This window comes from Mirounga leonina, unplaced genomic scaffold (genome assembly GCF_011800145.1).
Source record: "Mirounga leonina isolate KUSES-001 unplaced genomic scaffold, KU_Mleo_1.0 Mir_127, whole genome shotgun sequence".
In the NCBI taxonomy this organism is placed as follows: Eukaryota; Metazoa; Chordata; class Mammalia; order Carnivora; family Phocidae; genus Mirounga; species Mirounga leonina.
In genome coordinates this window covers 22,588,045-22,601,023 of record NW_023270316.1, presented here as the reverse complement: position 1 = coordinate 22,601,023, position 12,979 = coordinate 22,588,045, and positions in this window count along the sequence as shown.

Sequence of the window (12,979 nt, the reverse complement as noted above, 5' to 3'; positions counted from 1 at the left end):
TTTATGATAGCTTCTTCTCAACTGGTGTGGAACTGTTACTGTCCACAGTGAACAATATCTCCCCACTTCCTTCAAACAATCATAAAGGGTCATGTAGCATGAATAATAAATTATCCATTGTTGTTTTAAGCTACAGGATATCTGAGCGTATAGCATCATCTCTTTGCTTTTGAATAATATGAGATACTACCTAAAATCAGGTGCAGTCATAACAAAAAGCAAGCATGTGTCAATTTCAGATGGGAAATATGGTGAAAATAAAGAGATCTATTATAGGAGGCAGGATGATTTGTCATGTAGTTCTAGAATAAGAAATTAAAAAACAAAACAAAACATAAGCAACAGTGAGTGTTAACCATTGTGGGTTTGCTGCTCTTCTCTGTGTTTGAAAAGTTGTTATAAGAAAGAAATAAGATTATATAATAGTTGTCTAAATTTGAAATTGGAATGTGAGAGTAGAAGAGTCTACACATCCAGTAATTTATAGGGTGTGCCTAAATTACTGATGCTCAAACCCAAACAATCATACATATAGTTAGGAAAGCTTTTCAGGAACAAGGCCGATTAAGGCTCAGTTTGCAACTAAAATCAAATCAAGAGGTTTGGCTGTCACATCCATAGCTAGAAACCCATGAAAAAAGATTAAGTCATTACCAAGTAAAACCCTTTTAATAAGACTGAACACTAAGTTTGTAAGTGCTAAGTGTTTGATGGACCCATAAAAGCCTGCTAAACTTAAATTACTTTTTTTTCTTTTTTTTTTAGGGAAAAGGAGAGAGAAGCAGAGAGAAAGAGAAAGATAGAGACAGAGAGAGAGTGAGAGGGATTGATTGTTGGAGGCTGTTAGCAAAAAAGAGAAATCTAAAAACAACCAAACATAAACAGCAGCAATAAACCCTTTCACTGTGGCAATTAGCAGAAAAAGTTGATAGAAATAGAAATAAATGGGAAAAAAACACATTACCATGCCTTTGAGACAGTTGTTTTGCAAAATATTTATCAATTTAAAACAAAAAGCTTCTGTCCCTTTCAGATTTAAATGACCCTTGGGGCATTTTCCAATGTCCACTTCAGAAGGTGCCAGGGAATTTAAAGAAAAAGCAGAACTTCTGAGAGACCAGAGATAAGAGACTTAGGGCTACAAAGCACAGTGGATTTGAGTATCCCCTCCCAGAGATTGAGAACTCAAAAATAATAGGGTTTATTCCCCTACTTCAAGACCATTAAAGTTTTTGTTCCGTGAGTATCCAAAATTTATAAAGAACTTATAAAACTCAACACCCATAAAACAAATAATCCAGTGAAAAAATGGGCAGAAGACATGAATAGAGCTTTTTCCAAAGAAGACATACAGATGGCCAACAGAGACATGACAAGATGCTCAACATCACTCATCATTAGGGAAATACAAATCAAAACTACAAGGAGATATCACCTCACACCTTCAGAATGGCTAAAATTAATACAGGAAAAAACAGGTATTGGCAAGGATGCAGAGAAAGGGGAACCCTCTTCCGCTGTTGGTGGGAATAAAATCTGGTGCAGCCACTCTGGAAAAGAGTATGGAGGTTTCTTAAAAAGTTAAAAATAGGGGTGCCTGGTGGCTCAGTTGGTTAAGTGTCTGTCTTCGGCTCAGGTGATGATCCCAGGGTCCTAGTAGAGAACATATACACTGAAATCATATATACATATGTTCTTTGAAACTGTAATAATACTGGGTGGCTCAGTCGTTAAGCGTCTGCCTTGGGCTCAGGTCATGATCCCAGGGTCCTGGGATCGAGCCCCACATCGGGCTCCCTGCTCTGCAGGAAACCTGCTTCTCCCTCTCCCACTCCCCCTGCTTGTGTTCCCTCTCTCGCTGTGTCTCTCTCTGTAAAATACATAAGTAAAATCTTAAAAAAAAAGAGAGACTGTAATAATATGAAAGATTCTCTGTTTCCCTGCATTCGCATCAGTCCCCATGGGAGGATTTTGAATATTTCTTCCCTGTGTCCAATTACATTGGATGAATCTCTGTCCATGAAGGGACATTATGTTTGGCCAGCCTCTGTTAACTGCCAATCAGTGAGTGAATAAGGGTGGGACATTTATTAACAGATTTTTCAGAGGGATTTTGTGTATAGAGGTACAGAGGTTCATTTTTCCAGAAAACTTCAAGTAAAAAAAACACAGACAACCACAGAAATACCAAATGTTATTCGTAAGTATGAAAGGCACACAAGTATGTGCACCAGGGAAATAATTACACCTAAACCTCAGAACTAAACAGGAAATAACAAGTCTGAGTTAAGGCAGTGGTGATAGCATGAAGAATAAAATAGTAAGGGAAGTAATGATCCTAGATGGATACTCCCGCATTTAAAAATTAGAGGGCAAAAAGGATGGGATAAAATTAGAATCAAAAGGCCTTGTTTTGTCAGTTTTTTGACTGAATTTCTAAATATCTCTTAATTTTGCTTAAATTACAGTTATAAATATTTCAACTTTGAATGGTGGTTTTTTGAAACAATGGAGATTAAGATACGATGGATGTGAAACATTTGTGAGACTCCTTACAAAAAAATCACTGAAGAGAGAGATGACCAACCATTTGGCTCATTTCAATTTAGTTGAGTTAGGTCTCTGTCATCTTGTAATTCCAAAAAGATACTTATATCTAAGTTATTTTTCAGCAATAACACTTTCCAATATAAATTTTTTACTGACAACTACATATTTTTTATTTGATCACTAATTTCTTAGGGTTGGAAAATATCTTTACCATGTCATTCAAAACAACTGCTTACACCATGAAGAGTAAACTCTTAATTAAATGGCATGACCTACTAGCCCTATCAAAAATCTGCTATCTTAGACTGACATTAGTGACAGTTCCCATTTAACTAGGTCAGTTTCTTAAGAGGAAAATAAAGTGGAAACAAAAATTGTTCAATTTTTTCATGTCAGTTGAAATGTTGAGTTTGATTGGCAGAAGAAACGGATTCAGGGTAGTTCAGTAAATGGAATTGTCTAACATGACCCTGAGAGCTTACCCTAGGTTACCTGAGAATTGAGCTATCCAGGACTGGAGGCATCTTCCAACCCCTCCTCCAGAAGGGAGAGCGCTTAAGATAATATTCCCATTGGATTTTTGGTTAACCCTACAGTGGAACTCTAACATCCTATTGTTGCCCCAAATCCTCAGGGCCAAAACAGCTAGCATTCCCTGACAACTCTTACACAATTGACACCCATAGTTAGACTGCTTGGTGTTAAGCAGCTTAATGTTTACTCCATTTAGTGAAGCTGCTTTCATGACTGTGCCATAAAGGGGATCAATATGATGGTGGTAATAGTTCCTGCACTAGAATATAGATCCACACTGCAAGTCTACTTTCACCCTGGCTTCAAGATGTGGGATGATAGGAAAATAGAGGAACCTGTGAACGAACTCCTCTCATTTCTGACCCTCAGTTTGTGAGTTTACTTTCCTCAGTAAAGCCCGTCACTTAACCCATGCTATGTTGCAAATGAAGTTCATCCCAAACCTCAGTTTATAACAAATGAAGACTCACACAGAAAATAACAAATTCAGATAGCCCATAGCTAACAGATCATTAAAAATATATACTGCTGTGGCCCTTGACCTCTTCATTTGGGTTTGAAAATGACAACAGTAAAGAGTAAATTATTCATAAATACTGAGTTGGAAAGATTTTTCTATAAACGCACATGCACACACTCACTCACTCATTCAAGCACATGCACACATGCCCACAAGGTAGATGATCATATTTTGATGCACGTGCAGGTACTTTAAAGTATTTTCTTGAACTCAATATGGTATAGAGCCATGATGAAAGTATGCAAGTCACAAGGTTAGATTATAGACAAACAACTTTAAAAAATTAGATTTTCCACACAGTTACATAGTTCTCTAATTTGCTCTGGCATATTTATTTTTTTCTTCTAATTTTCCTCCTTGCTGTTACATGGGCAGGAGAGACAACAGACACAGATATAGGGGCCAATAAGTGATGAAAAATAAATAACTTCACAGAAAAACAGATGGAAAACTAGAAGTTTGTTATTTTGACCTTTCCAAATACTCTTGATTTAGACTTTAAAGAAGATTAAGAATATGCATCTGTTTTTTTTTCTCTCTCTCCATCTATTCATCTCCTGTATTATAAATACATACACATACATAAACATTCATACATTTATATGATTCAAAACTAACAACCTGCAAATGTAGTAAAAATCAGCAGTTTCAGAACCACTGAAGGGAGATGAACAAGTTTGGATCTCCTTCAAAGCTACATTCTCAGAAAATTATTTTTTTAAAGATTTTATTTATTTATATGACAGAGAGAAAGAGAGAGCATAAGCGGGGGGAGAGGCAGAGGGAGAAGCAGACTCCACGCTGAGCAGGGAGCCTGATGTGGGGCTCGATCCCAGGACTCTGGGATCAGACCTGAGCTGAAGCCAGATGCTTTACCAACTGAGCCACCCAGGCACTCCAGAAAATTTTTATTTTTGTATGTGTGGTGGTTCCCTGGAAGATCCCAATTTCACGTGTGCTTTTATTTGCTCTGATTGGAAAGTCATCCAGGACAAAAGCTATTTTTCCAGAAGCACTTATCTAAAAATTGTTATAGGTATTTAACTCTGCAGCTTCCTAGGATGTAGATAATTGTTGGAGCAAATATTGGGCCAACAAACAAGCTTAAAACCAAAATCTGAGAGGTGAGATATTTATGTGCACTTTGAAACAGTCTGCTACATTTCTGGGAATCTAGAAGTCTATATGCATGCACGTAGTTGTGTGTATACCCACGGACCTGGACAAGCTTAGGAAACACCTGAGAAAGCCCTAAGCTCTCATCTCGGCTTGACCATGAAATCCCCCTGTGAGCAGGAAGTGAGAACTAAAGTGACCTTCTCAACCAAGGAGTTGAGTGTTGAAGACATGCCCTAAAAAGCACACAAAGCACCTTGGCAAAGACTGGAGATCTATTGGTTGCATATGTTTAACAAAATTTCTGCCCAATAATTAATTGACCACTAAGCTCCCAAGCATGCATAGAGTAAAGAGTGTAGATTACAGAATTAGTTAGTTCAGATCAATCAATATTGTTAATTAAAGGGGACCTAAAAAAATGGAAAGACATTCCCTGATAATGGATTGGAAGATTCAATACTGTTAAAATGGTGAAATTTCCCTAATTGGTCTACAGATTCATTGTAATCCATATCAAAATCCCAGATGTCTTTTTATAGAAATTCATAAACTGATCCTAAGATTCCTATGGAAATGCAAAGGACCCCAAAAGACAAGTCAATCTTAAAAAAAAACAAAGTTGAGGAACTGAGATTTCAAAAGTTGCTACAGACCTACAATAATCAATACAGTGTAGTTCTGGTATAAGGATAGACATATAGATTAATGAAAGAGAAAAGAGAGTCCAGAATAAACTCTGGGTATTTATGAGAAATTGATTTTTGACAGGGATGCCAAAAACAATTGAATAGGGAAAAGAGTTCCTTCAACAAATTGTTTGGGACAATTGGATGTCCCCATTGAAAGAATGAAGTGGGACTTCTCTTTCATACTTCATGAGGAAATTAACCTCAGAATGCATCAAAGGCCTAAGGATAAGTGCTAAGACCAAAACGAGTCACAGAAGAAAACTTAAAGGTCCATGTTCATGGCTTTGGATATACAGTGGCTTCTTAGATGTGACACATAAAGCAGGAGCCACAAAAGAAAAAATAGATGAACTGAACTTCACCAACATGAAAACTTTATGATTCAAAGGACCCTGTCAAGAAAGTGAAAATACAGTCTACATAGTGGGTGAATATATTTGCAAATCATAAAACTGACAAGAGTCTAGTATCCAGAATATTGCAATCCAAGAATAAAAGATGAATAAAGTAAAAATGAAATGAAACAAATGAAAGTTTGAGCAAAGGACTTGAATAAACGTTTCTCCAAAGAAAATATAAAATGGCCAATAAACACATTAGAAAATATTCAAAACAACTAGCCATTTGGGGACTGCAAATCAGAACCACAGTGGGGTATCACTTCACACCCATTGGGATGGCTACAATAACATATATGATAAAACAAGTGCTGAGGAGAATGTAGAGAAATGGAAACCTTCCATATATTTTTGGTTGTAGTGTAATTGGCACAGTTATTTGGAAAACGGCTTGGCGTTCCACAGAAAGTTAAACATAGAGTTACCATATGATCCAGCAATTTTACTGCAAGGTATACTGCCCTCTCCAATTTAAAATACATGCCTATGTGAAAACTTGTACTTGAATGTTTATAGCAACATTATTCATAATAGCCAAAAGGTAAAACAACCCAAATGCCCATCAGCTGATGAATACACAAAATATATCTGTGCAATGAAATATTATTTATCTTTAAAAAGGAATAAAATATGGGGGCCCCTGGGTGACACAGTTTGTTGGGCCCCTGGGTGACACAGTTAGTTGGGCATCTGACTCTTGGTCTCAGCTCGGGTCGTGGTCTCGGGGTTGTGGAATTGAGACCTGCATGGGGCTCCAAGCTCAGCAAGGAGTCTGCTAGAGTTTCTCTCTCTCTCCCTCTGCCCCCCCGCCACACTCCCTCTCTCTCTAAAATAAGTAAATAAATCTAGAAAAAAAAGGAATAAAATATGAACACATGTTGCAACATGAATGAACCTTGAAAATATGCAAAGTGAAAAAGCAAGACACAAAAGGGCACATATGGTGTGATTTCATTTATATTAAGTGTCCAGAATCCTTATAGATAGAAAATAGATTTATTTTGCTGGTAACTAGGGGGAATGGGTGAGTGGGCAGTGATTGAAAATGGGTATGGGGTTTCTTTTGGAGATGATGGAAATATTCTGAAATTAGATGATGATGAAACATCAATTTTAAAAACACACTGAATTTTACACTTTAAAATAGTGAATTTTATGATAATTATGTCTGAATTAAAAAAAAAAAATGAATACTGGTGCCAGAAAGACTGGTTCTGACATTCAGCATTCTATGTGATATTAGCAACTATTTATCCTACCTGATCCTAAAATTCTGCATCTGCAACATATCAAGGCATTCCTTTTAATATTATTGTTAGGAATGTATGAGATAATATACATGCCTCTCACCATACAGTAATTATGAAATTTAATACAATACAATAATTATGAAATTTACTGAGCTATTACAATGTATTCCACTCTTTCCATATCTGCGTTACAATCATTAACCAATGTTATACATACAATTATCTACTGAGGAAAGTGCTGTATTAACCTCATTTAATGGATAGTAAAATGAGAGGTAGAGATTTTAAGAAAATAGCCCAAGGTGACTCATGAGAGTGGAAGAGTCAGGGCTGTAAGCTCAAGAAGCCAAACCCCAGTGCAAGAGCCCTCATTGCCACAATATTTATCCCATGCAAGGAGAGGGTAGGGGTTTGTATACATATCTCCATGTATGTATGTATGTATGTAGGTATGTATGTTATATATTGACCCCACTCCCAGAGAGAGGCCAGATCAACAATAAATCTGTATCTCTCTGCTTCCCCTGAGAGAGTTCTGATACAGAAAATAACAATAATCAGGCTGATAAGACAGTTTAAAAAAAAAAAAAAGGCAGATCCAAAAAAGCCATGTCAGCTGCCATTTCATGACTTGAAGGATGAAAACATGGGCAGAATTCCAACTTCACAAAAGAATCAACACTTGGGTCAGAAGAAATATAGACTAAACTGTTACAGCAATTCTCTGATCCATGCATACCTCTCTCTTTCTCGTACATGAATGCATAGTATTTATAAGAGATCAGATTCTGAAGCCATTATTCCTAGGTTTATTCCTGACCTTATCTCTTTCTAAGCATTCTGGACAAATTACTTAATACCCTCCTCCTACTCACTTCAATTCTTCATCCTTAAAATTTTGGTAGTAATACCACCAAAAAAAGCAATGTAAGTATTAAGTTAATGCATCTAATATTTATAATACTATTCCTAGCATATTATAAGTGTTCCCTAAGTATTAAAAATAAGGCAAAAGTATTTTAATAAATAAAGACCTCCCTATTTGGGGGGGTGCTCTATTAACTGTTTCTGTTTAGCTTGTGGTGAGTCTACTTGCTCAGACAAAGGTCTAGAAAAATCCAACATTGTGAAATTATATTAGGATATTTTAAAACACATCTCAACCTGTATATTGAATGCTTCTGGATTCTGTTATGTTGTATGCATGACAGAATGATATTATTTTCCATTTGAAACCTTTTTTGGCAATTCCCCAGTTTGTTAGCATCATTGTGTGCTAAAGACAATGTGATGTTCAAAACTTAACCTTTCTTTAACATTTCAAATAATAAAGAGGAAAACATTTTTGGATTTTTAATCCTCTTTTTTTTTTTTGGTTACACTTCTCTTGTTCTCCCTATATTTAAAATGTACTGGGAATATTGTTCAATATGGCATTACTTATTCTACAAATTTACCAAATTCTGTCATAGTGTTCTTATCAGTGGATTTTAAAGACCTGTTTTACTGGGGGTAAACATATAAAAAATGAGATATTTAATGACATTTTACATTTTCACAGCTCCCTAGGATCATTAAAATATACCTTTATTTAAAGTGCTTTGAGCAACATAGATAATGATTACCTAAAAATGACAGATTTGTGAATGACAGCTATCTGTAAAAATGTGCATATTGAATGATATTATCTTTTATGTGATGTAATCATATAATGCTACAATAACATCAGATTAGGAAATATACTGTATTTGATGTTAAATAGCAGAGCTATGGGTAAATAAAGATAATTAAAATTAGTATCCCTTTTTACTCCACTTGGTATTTAAAGTTGTACCAATTAAATTATTGAAAGAAAATAGAAACTCAATCAAAAACAATATAAGAGGGGCGCCTGGGTGCCTCAGTTGTTAAGCATCTGCCTTCGGCTCAGGTCATGATCCCAGGGTCCTGGGATCGAGCCCCGCATCGGGCTCCCCGCTCTGCGGGAAGCCTGCTTCTCCCTCTCCCACTCCCCCTGCTTGTGTTCCCTCTCTCGCTGTATCTCTCTCTGTCAAATACATAAAATCTTTAAAAATATATATATATATAAGAATGCAATGTTTTAAATGGAGAGAAGAAAACCATAAACTTCCAAAATACACTGCTGTTTTCTGAATTATAGGCATGGCCAATAAATAAATTGAACTGACGAAAGAAAATTCTTAAGAAATGGAGTACCTTTTTTACAACTGTGTTTATTACTTTTTTAAAAAAGATCAGTTAAATATTATCTCTAGAAATGGTAATCATTACTACTAGAGAAGTTGTGGAGACTAAAATAAGCACAGACATTCTTAAATTTTAATTTCATTAATAGGTTGCAAAGATTATTTCATATACCAGAGCAACTGTCCTCTTTCTTAATTATAGAGCAATGAAATCTAAATCAATTTTAGAAAAAGCTATTTGTATTAAATCAAAGTCAAATAACTAAACTTGTCAAGTCTCAGTTTCCAAATTTTTAAATTAGTGATAATAATACTTCTTTTTCAGAGCTATAGGAATTCCCAAAAATGAATTAAAAACATTTGGCAAATAGTAGGCATGAAATGGGCAATTAAAAAATCTATAATAACATCTAGAATGGTTTAAAGCATTTATTTTCCACCTCAAATTATATATACAATTTGATAAGATGCCAAATACATAAAACAAATGCCCTGCTTTTTAAACACTTAAATGCACATTTCAATTAATTTTAATTTGACTATAATATTTAATTCTATACTAAAAAGATACAGAATAAAAGAATTTAAAAATTATTTAGTATTTTTTTTCCAAACACATATGAGGTACAAAATGTTTGTGTGGATCCAGAAGTAAAGTTAGGTGGGTGAATATTTTATAATCATCTTTCACATTTAGGTGGAAAAAGAATGTGTGCAGTAAGGCAAAATTGGTTTCTTTTAGATAAAAATATTAATGGTGTAAAATATACTTTCCATGCATTCTCAAATGTAATACTTTCAGTTCTGTGTTAAATAAATAAATAAAATGGATAAATCAATCAATAAATAAATACTATTTATGAGCCACAATTTAAGTTAGCCAATAAGAAAATTGCATGAAGTGATCTGGCAGCAGCCTGCATTTTATGCCTATCTGGGAAATTTACAAAGTTAATTAGGAGCAAAATTAGAAAAGAAAGAACAAAGAGAACAAAACATGAATTTAAGCTGTCGATAATAATACAGAACCAAAAAAAACAATTTGGCAGGCGAGAATTCTACCACTGAACCACCCATGCCCAAAAAAACAATTTGGAACAATAAAATGCCACTCATTTATGAAGGTTAATGAGGACTAACCACTGAAAAGAACTTAAGGACATAAACATAATTTAATCACAATTCTTACCGAAGTTATCCATGGGAGATCTGCCCTACAAACAAGTCACAACAAAGTCATTACATTAAATGAAGCTTAAAGAAGCTTAAAGGAGCTTAGATTCGTAGCTGTTATGGTTTAGTATATGTCAGTCAAGTATTTAGTACTTAAATCAGGATGAAACCTAAACGGAAAGGGGGGCTCTAGTGGATAATGTCTAAGGCAGTTCAGAAACTTCACAATATCCTGAGGACAATATGAGACCAAAAATAAAGTACTTTATGTGTCAGTGTAGGTGAGGAAACGAAACTTTTATCCGTCTGATACTTTGCTTTAAATTTCCTGAAACCTCAACTATTCCTGACTATCCTGGAATGCCAGCCACCATTTTGGCAAAATGTTTATGGAAAGAGCACAGGATATTTATAAATCATTTTTCACAAAATATCTGAAAAATATAAATGGGAACATAGTGATTGGCAATGTCAGCCATTTTTCTTAAATTTATCAGAGATAAGATCGCTTTATGCAATTTTATATTGAACAAGATCCTACTCTGTATTGTCTACAAGAGACTCATTGTCAATTTAGGACACACATAGGCTGAAAGTGAAGAGATGAAAAAAAGAGACTTCCTAAACATGGAAATCAAAAGAGCAAGGTTAACTATAATTATATCAGACAAAAAAGGTACTTTGTGAAAAACTGTTAATAAGAGATGAAGTAGGTCATTATATAGTGATAAAAGTTTCAATATCTCAATAGAATATATCAACTGTAAATATATATATATATGTATGTATGTATTTTTAAAGATTTTATTTATTTGAGAGAGAGAGAGCATGAGTGGTGGTGGGGGGGGGTGGCACAGAGGGAGAGGGAGAAGCAGGCTTCCCGCTGAGCAGGGGCTTGATCCCAAGACCCTGAGATTATTGCCCGAGCTGAGCCAAAGGCAGCCACTTAACCAGCTGAGCCACTCAGGCCGCCCCAACTGTAAATATACTGGCAAACAATATCGGAACATCCAGATATATTAATCAGATATTAACAAACATGAAGGCAGAAATAGGCAGCAATGCAATAACAGTAGGGGACTTTAATACCCCACTTTCAATAACGGATAGATCATCTAGATAGAAAATCAGTAAGCAAACTGGATTTGAAACTTTAGGCCAAATGGATCTGAGAGGTATGTACCTAACATTCCAGTCAACAGCAGCAGAATATACATTCTTCTTAAGTGCACACAGAACATTATCTAGAATAGAGCAAATATTAGGTTTCAAAATTAGTATTAACAAATTTAAGAAGATTGAAATACTATCAAGTTGATTAAAATAATATGCAACTGTAGTAGTATAAAAATGGAAAATAACAGGAGGAAAGCTGGAAAATTCACAAATATGTGGAAATTAAACAACATACTCCTGAACAATCAGTGCGTCAAAGAAATAAAAATGAAAATCAAAACATACTCGGGACAAAAGAAATAGAAACAAGATCAAAACTTTGGGGGCACCTGGGTGGTGTAGTCAGTTAAGCACCTGACTCTTGGTTTCAGCTCAGCTCCTCATCTCAGTGTCTTGAGATCAAGCCCAGCACTGGCTCCACATTCAGCCTGGAGTCTGCTTGAGATTCGCTCTCCCTCTGCGCCTCCTTCTTGTGCTTCTTCCTCTCAAATAGATAAATAAGTCCTTTAAAAAATCAAAACTTTTATAAAGAAAATAATTTTGCAATATTATACAACCACTTGGAAAACAAATAAGCTTAAACATTTTACACCTAATGTGTTGTCATATACTTACCATTCAAAAATATATTTAATCATTTACTTATCATCCAGCATATTCATCCAAGTGAAATTAAAAGCATCCTGAAATTCTAAATGAATGTTCATTAAAATTTTATTATCATCACGAACTGAAAATTATCCAAATCCCCTTCAACTAGATGAAGATACTATGGTACATATGTACAAAAAATACTACTCCATAAAAGAAGGAAACAAACTAGGCATATATGCAAAAACATGAATTCCTGAAGTGCTCAAATGAAAGTGGCCCAGTGATGTATCTATCAGTGTGTTACTATTGGATACCAGAGAACTTACCTGAAACTATTAATAATTTTATTAAAATCTACATGCTTTTCTTTAGAAAGAAAAAGAAAACACAGATATATCTTGAAGCATTATGTTACAAAAAAGCTTGATACAAAAGGCTGTATACTGTATTTTCTATTTATTTCATTTGGAAAAAGCAAAGTTATAACTAAAAACTACATCATGCTTGGCTTGTTTGGGGAATGAAAGGATAATTGGGGGTAATGGAACTATTACATATTTTTATTATTTGTTGGTAACAAGATTGTATATGTTTGCCACAACTCAGAGAACTGTCACATGTAACAAGGTTGAATTTTAATGAATGTAAGTCATGCCCCATTGTGTTTAACTTAAAGTTATAATATGGAGTTCCTTGAATTTTACATCAATATTTACCCAATTTTATATATCTAACCACATACTGAGGTCGTAGAAAGAGGTGATTTTTC